Here is a 10397-nt window from a genome sequence, read left to right as displayed (position 1 = left end):
AAAAACGGGGGCTCAGAAAAGAGAACCATGACAGCTTAAGGCCCATAGCAGGAGATTCTAAAGCTTCCCTCTTGGTGTTCTGCCCTAAATGGGGCTCAGTTCCCACCCCCAGCCGTTGAGTCTCAGTCCTAATCTCAAGAAAGAGAAGCCAATAGGCCAGTGTGGGCCAGGTGTTCGCCCTTGACTGATTACCTGGGCCAAGGTTACTGTGTCCCGTGGTCCGAATCTGGCTACCAGGGTCCTACCCTGTGGAGCTGGTAAGGCTGTGGAGGGGCCTCTGCAGCCATCCGAATATCTGTCCACTAGCCAGCAGGGATATGGAAAGTCAAAGCCAAGTGCACCATATGTGTTTATGCCCTTGGTCACATGTGAGTTCCCCTCTGCCGTGTGTGTGTGTGTGTGTGTGTGTGTGTGTGTGTGTGTGTGTGTTTCCTCACCACTAACCCCCAATCTTTCCCAGCAACTCCAAGTCAAGAAGAAAGCATTCCTCTGCTGGCTCCCACAGTACCTCCCTGATGCCCCTATTTAGTGCTAAGCACACCCCTGGTCAGCCTCCTAGGTGGTCTCCTGAAGACTGTACCTTCCCCTCCAGTCAAGCCCCCACCCAGCTTCCACAGCACCCACCCCACATGCAGGTCTAACCAGGCCATTCTGCTGCTCAGACACTTTAGGGATGGAATGTGCCTTCCCTGGAAGGAAACAGGACCCCTGTGCAAACAGCCCCCAGCCTTGTCCAACATTGCCTCTCCTCCTAGAACTTATCCTGCCTGACACTCTGCACTCCACTCGGTGCTCCTGCAGGCCCTGGGAACAGCTGTCAATGCACTCGCCACAGGTTAGACGTATAACGTATGTGCTGTTTCTTCCACCTCCAGGTTCAAAGGAACATATCATATGTACACACACATATATACATACGTACATACATACATATAATTTATTATAAGGAATTGGCCCCTGTGGTTATGGAGGCTGAGAAGCTGCTCTTCTTATCTCATAGAGAAGTTTTTGAGTAAAAAGTAATATCTATGTAGTATTTTGAACTCCTTGGCATTGGGGTGGGGGTGACAAAATATCCATTAAAAGAGTCCTTCTCCCTCTCATTCTACAATACAACAAATATGTATTGGACACCTTCCGCATGCCAGACTGTTCTCAGAACTGGGAAACCAGATATGAACAATCAAGTACTTAACCCCATCCCCATAGAGGGCCGTGTCCAAGAACTCCAAACACAAACCACCAGCTAACCATTAGTCTCCTAAGTATTTTTGGTAACATATTTTCAATGAAATGCTCCCAGAGGAAAGTGGCACTACCCTGCTTCTAGGACAAGAAGCCAGGTGTACTGGAAAATGCAAATGAACCTAATGACATCCTGAGACAAACAATGGGTGGTAAGTGTAGTCCACTGTCTAGTCTGTGATATGTGAAGTGAATTTTTGTAAAGGATGCCTCACCCTCCACTTCAACAGGCATGAATACAAACCTGTTTGCTCTGCTGAAAACTGATAAACAAGCTCTTCCACCAAAATCATCCCTTTGCTTATAAACATGGTTTTGTCAAAAGTAGTTAGTTATGAACATGCTTATCCCGATACCAATAAGTATATGGCTCCTTCAAAGGAGAAAAACAAACATCTGCTGTACCCCAAAGTCATAAACATGCTTTGGTTGGTACAGAAAATTATGGAATATTTCCAATATATTGTTAAGTTGAGGAAACTTGCAAGGAATTTATACAGCCCATGGTGTAATAGCTTACGTAATTTGGGTACAACTGATACAGCGAATATAACTGCAAACCAATATACACAAGGCCGCGCAGAGTGTGCAGGCTCCCCAGTTGCCATATGGTCCCTGGCTGCCAGACCACGTGAGCGCTGACTCCCTGAATCTCCCGAGAGTCTGAGCTGCTCGGTCCACCACGTGCTGACCACAAGAGACTCCTGCCTTGAGGGAAAATGGACACCAAGGCCTCCACAAGTGGAGACCCCTGGATGCACAGGCTGAGACTGAATGGTGGCCAAAGCAGAGAGGGGAAGCCGGTCCCAGACAGGTGGGCATGGCTTCCATCCCACCCCTCTTGCTGGCCTGCAGGGGTTCCTGAGCTTGTTGAAGAAAATAAATGCATGGGATAAGTGTGTTTGCGCACAATGGTCCCCACCCCTTGACATCCTAAATGTAGGTTCTTGTTTTGACTTGAGGTATCATTCCTCAGAATAAATGACCATCACATCATTATATGCATTGCCAAGCCCAACAAAGAGTTGTGGGGAGCCCATCATGTGTGAAATTCTCCATTTCTTTCCAAACAGTCAGCTTTGGGCGCTGTTGGAATGAGTCCACTCTGAGGGGTTGTGCAGTGCCATTTAAGGCGTGACGTTTTCCCGAGGAGTATAACCTTGTGATAGGACCTGACTTCTCCCCCAAGACCTCCACCCTCACACCCTCAGCTATCCTGCTGATGGGCCTTCATCACCCAAAAGGCCACCTTCCCACTGAGCCCTCCCCAGGATTTGCCTGTGTCTGCAGCCCAGCACCCTCTTCCCAATTGTCTTGCTGGGTTCAGGACACTGGGGGGATGAATCTGTGCTTGTCATTGCTATTCACTCAGACAGTATGTCTCTGACTTGTGCATCCAGACCTTCCAGAACAGTGCCAGCACTTGTGGTTACTTTGTGCTGCCCTCCTCCCCAGCGCTCTGACCTTTCCCTCCTTCACTCCACTGCCAACCAAGCTGCAGCACTATCACTGTTGTGTTGAAAATAGAAATAATAATGTTTTTAAATCTCACTCCCACCTACTGCCCCCTCCTGATCTCCTGTAAGGGCATGTTCACAGAATGTGTGTGCTGGGAATTCTGCCTCTGCTTTTCAAATATCCTCTTTATGTTGTCACTTTGGGGTCTCACCACCACATTGCAGCAGCGGCTGGAAGATGGAGGTGTGGCCTCCCTGACACCCACAGTCGGGGTGCTGTGAGAGCTGGGCCTCCTAGTGCAGGACATGAACCCCACACACCACGGCGCTGTTTTCCATGTCAGAGCTTTCACAAAATGCTTTAAACTTATTTTAATTGTTCTGCCTACCCTCCACCCCTTACCTCTTCTCCCGCCTCTCCCCACAAAAAAAAAAAAAAAGTTATAATTTGCTTTAATGTGCAATTTGTATACAGAATGAGAATTAATGGTGTTGAAGTATCCAGCTGGCACTGTGTTCCCAGGCTCTTCCTGCAGTTCTCAGGGTCTTCCCAAGGACCACGCTGCCCTGTTCCCCAGCTCCAATGCCTCTGCTGGGCAGCATTTGTCTAAAGCCACCATTTAATGATTTATCAGATCCCTGCCACCTTGCCACCCTCGCTCCTCTCATAAACCCCTGCACAGCTTCTTAGTGGCTCATGATTTTTTCTCAGGTTGTGCCTCCATGTGCTCAGAAGACATTTCTGATGTGGTTGGTTGAGGCCACAAGAACGGCGTGTGGGAAATGAAGAGGACACAGCCACACAGCCTCTACAGGAATCACAGCCATGGGGCCATAGCCCAGTGGCATCACCCGGGGGCTCCCTTTCCAGGTCTCAGGTTTCAGGGCCACCTAGCTGTGTGTCTGTGATCTGCCAGAGTCTCTTCAGTGTGTATTAATTGATTTGGGCAGCTTGCCCACACGGCTGTCCAGCCTTGTCATCCAGTAGCCAGCAGAGTCCTGCTCAACCTCTAGAAGCATGAGAAATAAGTCACCTAATCTGTGGTATTCTGTCATAACAGCTCGAGCTAGGACATGAACTAGGATAAATCAGAAGTGGCTCCCTCAAGTCCTCCTCTGAGAAGACTTGTAGGTCAAGGCCAAGCTCATAGAAAAGACTGTTGTAATAAATCAGTGATGCCCACAGCTTCATGGGTGAAGACGGACAGTTACATGTGCTGGGCTTGCAGTCCTGGGTTGATTTTTCCTACTGACCACACCTGCCAATTCCTGAACCATGATACTGGCTCAGTGAGGAACAGCCTCACCTGTCTACTCATAGCAACCCAAGTGAGAGAGGGGAAAACATGGAATAATCCCAACTCTCTCTTTTTTTTAATCCAACTATGTAAAAGTGGGCAAAATGCTCATTATAAAGGAATTTATAAGAAAGTAACACCAAAAGCAAGATATAAAGAATCAGAATAGCCAAACAATTTGGTGCTTGTTTTCTATTTTCAATCTTTGTTACTCTCTGCTTACTTTGCTGTTTATGTGACTATTCTCCAAGCGAAGTAATAATTGCTTTTAGCTTATCCCAAAGCCTTATTTGGAGCTGGTTTTGAGGCAGAATTTCTATTCATACCAGTTCTGGAACCAAACTGGACTGTAGAACAGCTGGGCTAAGCATTAGAGCATGTCAGTAGGAACAAGCCCATGGTAGGCCCTTAGCATATGGCCCCAGCATTTATACTGTCCCCAGACCTTCCACCTCTTTATCATTTAGTCTCTTACTTCTATTTCACAGCACATGGCTTCTTTCTCAAAATCTACACTTTCAACTTGTCATCACCACAAATATCATTCTTCTGAATCAGAACCAAAATATGAGGGGTGGAATCACCATGAATCTTTCTAACATCTGCCCAACACTACCTCTAATTCAGTGCCATCCACCCTTCATTAGAAACTTCAGACCATGTCAAACATGTATTGATCACATCAGCTACTTCTCTTTGACACTTGCAAACATTTACCATTTTACATTCTATAATTTTTTCATAGAAAAAAATAATTGAGTTGATAAGCCACAAAATTTCTTAGCAAGATGGCAGAGTAAATAAACACTGCCTGCTTCCTTCCATGAACACATTAAAATTACAACTAAATTGTATAACAGTCAACCTGAAAAACCATCTGAAGTCTAGCTAAACAGAAGTCCTATAACTGAAAATATAAAGAAGCCTCAAGGAGACTGGTAGGAGGGGCAGAAATGCGGAACAGGCCCCAAAACTCCATGTGGAGGTTGAGAATCAGGAGGAATAGCTCAGCTGTCGAGGTTGCCCCCAGAGGAGCAAAGGACCCCCGCCCCTACACCAGGCTCCCTAGCCTGGAGTACTGGTGCCAGCAAGAGGAACCCCCACAACATCTGACTGTAAAAAACAGTGGGAATTCCAACCGTTCAGGTGGGACGGACGGCTGCAGGAAACCCAGACATCCTCTTAAACGGCCCATGCACAGACTCACTCACTCACAAGTACTCACCTTGGGCTCTGGTGGAGAGACAGTGACTTGGAGGGCCTCACAGACATACGTGGTGGATGCAGACTGAGGTGTGTGGCTTCAGGGGAAAACTGGAAGACAGTCAGCATTTTCCCTTTGAAAGGTCCTCCTCCCGTGAGGCCTACAGGTGGGCGCCATCTTGCCCATGTTGAGCCTGCCCCACACAGGCCAAATCTGAATCTGACTGGCCTGGTGAGCTCCACTGCTCCGCCCTGCGGACCACCCCACCCAAATTGTGCACAGCTGGAGGCATTTTGCTGTGAGTGGCCAGCCGCACCCACATTGCACTTTCTCTTGGAAAACTGTCAGAGTTTGGCAGGCAGTGACTGGCCTCAGTGTGCTCTGAGACTTTTGCTGAGTCACTCCAGCTCAGCACTGGCAGCAAAACAGAATTTACATTAACCTTTTAACTACAATTCTCCCCACTCTAGTGACTCCCTGAGATCCTGCCTCACCCAGCTTGCTTACTACATGAGGCTTTATCTGCAGCTGAGCCTTAAGGGAGCCGGCAGATAGCAGCAGGCCCTCTGGGTGTCCTGGCTTTTTGTAGAGTTACCCCAGGCCTGGTACTGGTGTCAGCCATCCTCGGTTCATAGTGAAGCCTTTCCCACATGCTTCCAGGTTTAGCACAAGCAGTGAATAACTGTGGATCACTTTATAGCTCCTACCCAGGTAGTTCCCAGCTGGTCACAGACAGTGGGTGACCTGGTCCTGCACCAGAACTCCTCCCAAGAGGGCCCAAAACCAACATACTTGAAGGTTGGCTTCAAACCACAGCAGAGCACCACCCAATTACCCTCACAAGTGGCACACACAAAGGGTGGTCTCAACAGGCACCAGAGCCCCTGGGACAAATTACACTGTGTGGTAAGCTCCCTACACAGCAGCCCATAAGCTGTGGACATGACCAAACCCCACAGCCAATCAGTCTGAGGGTCAATCCCACCCACTGATGTGCCAATAGCAATCAAAACTCAACTATAACAGGAGGTCACACACAACTCACACAAGGAACACTCCTGGAGCACCTGGAGCAGGTGACCAGGGAGATTGTGCCACTGGGCCCCACTAGACACCTACTACAGTAGGTCACCTGGCCAAGACTGGAGACATAGCAAATATTCCTGATACATAGAAACAAACACAGAGAGGCAGCCAAAATGAGGAAACACAAAAATATGTCCCAAATGAAAAAATAGGAGAAAAATCCAGAAAAAGAACTAAACAAAATGGAGTCAAGCAACCTACCAGAGACAGAGTTCAAAACAATGGTTATAAGGATGCTCAAGGAACTTAGGGAGAACTTCAACAAAGAGGCAGCAAGCATAAAAAAGGACATAGAAACCATGAAACAGAACTAGTCATAAGTAAAGAATATAATAACTGAAATGAAGAATGAACTAGAAGGAATCACCATCAGACTAGATGAAGCAGAGGATCAAATCAGTGATTTGGAAGACAAGGTAGCAGTACACACTCAATCAGAACAGCAAAAACAAAGGAGGATAATTTAAGTGACCTCTGGGAAAACATGAAACATAACAACATTCACATCATAGAGGTACCAGAAGGGGAAGAGAGAAAGCAAGAGATTGAGAACCTATTTGAAGAAATACTGACTGAAAACTTCCCTAACCTGGTGAATGAAATAGACATACAAGTCCAGGAAGTGCAGAGAGTCCCAAAGAGGATGAACCCAAACAGGCCCACACCTAGACACATTGTATATAATTCAAATGGCAAAAATTAAAAACAAAGACAGAATCTTAAAAGCAGCAAGAAAAAGGCAACTAGTAACTTAGAAGGGAGCTCCCATAAGATTGTCAGTTGATTTATCAACAGAAACTTTGCAGGACAGAAGGGATTCACACAAAATATTCAATGTGATGAAAAGCAAAGCCCTGTTACAACCAAGGATACTCTACCCAGCAAGGCTATCATTTAAAATCGAAGGACAGATAAAATGCTTCCCAGACGAAAAACAAGCTAAATGAGTTCATCACTGCCAAACTAGTATTACAAGGAATGTTAGAGGGTCTTCTTTAAAACGGAAAAAAATCAAAATTATGAATATAAAATGGCAATAGCTACATATTTATCAACAATTACTTTAAATGTAAATGGATTAAATGTTCTGAACAAAAGACATAGGAGAGATGAATGGATAAGAAAACAAAACACTTACATATGCTGCCTACCAGAGACTCACTTCATATTGAAAGACACACAAAGACTGAAAGTAAAGGGATGGAAAAAGTGATTTCATGCAAATGGAAATTAAAAACAAAAAAAACAAAAATAAAAACGAAAAAACAGAAAACTATGGGGTAGCATACTTATACCAGACAAAATAGACTTTACAACAAAGTCTATAACAAGAGACAGAGAAGGACCCAGTAACCTCACCTCACAGTATTTATCTGAAGAAACCCAAAACGCTACTTCAAGGGGACATGTGTATCCATATATTCATTGCAGCATTGTTTACAATGGCCAAAATGTGGAGGCAGCCTGGGTGCCTCTTGAAAGGGAAAGACAGTGGGCACCCTCTCAGTACAACCCCAGACAAGCAGCCCACACAACATAGAAGAGAAGTCTGTGTCTTAATTATGTTCCAACTGAATGAAAGTGCAATGCTTCTAATCATCACATTAGTTTGATAGACCTCTTGGTTTGGAAGTCATGTGTTTCTGCCTGTAAGAAACTGGGTTGTGAAAAATTAAAAATCGTTAAAAGGGCACTGTACCTCATAGCAATCTGTCAATAAGTGATAGCTGCCTTGGTGCATGTCTGCAGAGTGTACACACATTATAAGCCAATAGCGTCTGAGCCGGCCACCAAATGTCTTAGAATCCCACAGCCAAGAGGGATTTCAAGAGACCTAGGTTCCTGACAGACACCACCAAGGCTGTGGCAAAGTGTATGAGCTTTGGAGTCAAAATGGCCTTAGATTCTCTAACTGTGGGAACTTGGACTGGTATATGAAGTTCAAGCCTTAGTTTTATCATCTGCAAAATGGGGATAATAATACTTTCCTCAGGATTGCTGAGAGGACTCATTGCAATTGTGAATGGCATGTATATAGGAGTACAAGGAACACAGTAAGCACTCATTTATGTCCACTATTTTTGTTGTTAGAATTATGAATAAATATCTTCCAGAATGGAGCCTCCCTTGGCAGTGGAACCAATATGCCAGCAAGGTAGAAAGAAGCCTGATAATTTCCGCTGAAGTGGCAGAGAGCACAGGGACTTACCCAGGGTCACAACTGAACACACAAAAGAAGAATTAGTTGCAGTTCATCTTTCATTCATTCATTCACACTTTGAAAAGTTTAACCTATACGGGAAATCTGTTTTGTAGCTTAAGTTTTCCTAGCATTTTTTTTTTCTTGAGAATGCTTTTTAAAAGCAATTTTGTACATTCTTAGAGTTAGGAAGGAATGTTCAAAGAAGTCACACAGCCAGACCCTTTCCCATTTGGGAAATCTTTTTATCAGCATCTCCCCCACTCCACCGCTGGCAAATGGTAAATCAGGTTCTGCTCGAATAACCACAGCTACAGGGAATTCATGCTTTTGGAAGACAGTCCTTGCAAGTTACTGCTGTCCTCCTCATGGTCCACTCTTTCTCCTCAAAACCATCAAAATCAAAACTCTGCACCCAGTGGACAAGACTCCAGGTCCCGTGAGAGTTGGGCCCAGGTTGCTGGTTCACTGCCACATCCACAGGACCTAGCACTGTGTCTTGGGACCTAGTAGACAGCAAGAGATATTTGTTGGATGGATGGATGGATGGATGGATGGATGGATGGATGGATGGATGGATGGATGGGATGCCCTCTCTGGGTGCTATACAATAAGTTATACATATTTATTCCCCCATCATACTGAGTCCAAGGCATGCAGTAATGCTTTTCTATCCAAATTAAAGATTTGGGGGGAGATTTCACGTGAAACAATTATAGAACTGTAACTATCCTAAGTCCTATAAACTACCCTAGGCTTGAGTGTCAGCAATAAAAATCTGCTTTAAAGTGAATTACCCACTGCTGATTACAGGAGTATGAGTAGCCTGTCAGATGAAAGACAGTCTCATTCATTTTCAATTATTAACACAAACAGGTGCCTGAGAGACATTTACTAAGAATTGCATTAATTTCCAGGGCAGCCAGATAGCTCAGTTGTTTAGAGCGCAAGCTCTGAGCAACAGGGTTGCCTGTTCGATTCCCACATGGGCCAGTGAACTGTGCCCTCCACAACTGGATTGAAGACAACAAGCTGCCGCTGAGCTTCCGGAGGGGCGGCCAGATGGCTCAGTTGGTTAGAGTGCGAGCTCTCAACAACAAGGTTGCTGGTTCAATTCCTGCATGGGATGGTGGGCCGTGCCCCCTGTAACTAAAAATTCAAAACAGCGACTGGACTTGGAACTGAGCTGCACCCTCCACAACTAGATTGAAGGACAATGACTTGGAGCTGGTGGGCCCTGGAGAAACACACTGTTCCCCAATATTTCCCAAAAAATAATTGGAAAAAAAATTGCATTCATTTCCAAACGTTGTCTTCTTTAATCTTTAACAATATATAACCTATCATCTATTTTGAAGTTTATACAATGCCTATGACCTTAATAGAAATGTATGTAATTCTGAATTGGTCACAAGGACAGACTTTGGACACAATCTGTTTATACTTTCCCCAAATGTACATTTACTCATTGGCAACACGATTTCTTTTTCACATTAAGTAATTGAATTAATTGTTATCTCTGAGAAGAACAAGATTGTTAATAGTGCTTATATTACATATAAATAAACAAGGGCATTCACTTTTATTAATAATAAGGCAAGTCACTCTGTTCCCAACTGATTGTGCATATCTTGCCTTGTTTTCTTTCTCTTGTGCAGAATTTGATTTGCTAAAACTTTCAAGGGCCCCATGACTGATGTAATTGTTTTCTTCACAGGAGGAGGGGAGAAGCTTTGGATACCTGGCACCCAGCAAACGCCCTGAGGGCAGAGTTATCAGTGGAATTCCTCAAAGTGACAAAGGGCTACATGAGGGGTTCCTGGCTGGTACAACCATGTCACAGCCTAAGAAAGCTTGATGGGTGTGGCTGGCTGCCTCCCCAGGGCCTGCTCTGTTCCTGAGCTGAG

This window comes from Rhinolophus sinicus, linkage group LG04 (assembly GCF_036562045.2).
Source record: "Rhinolophus sinicus isolate RSC01 linkage group LG04, ASM3656204v1, whole genome shotgun sequence".
Lineage (NCBI taxonomy): Eukaryota > Metazoa > Chordata > Mammalia > Chiroptera > Rhinolophidae > Rhinolophus > Rhinolophus sinicus.
Note: the sequence above shows the minus strand (reverse complement) of the source record.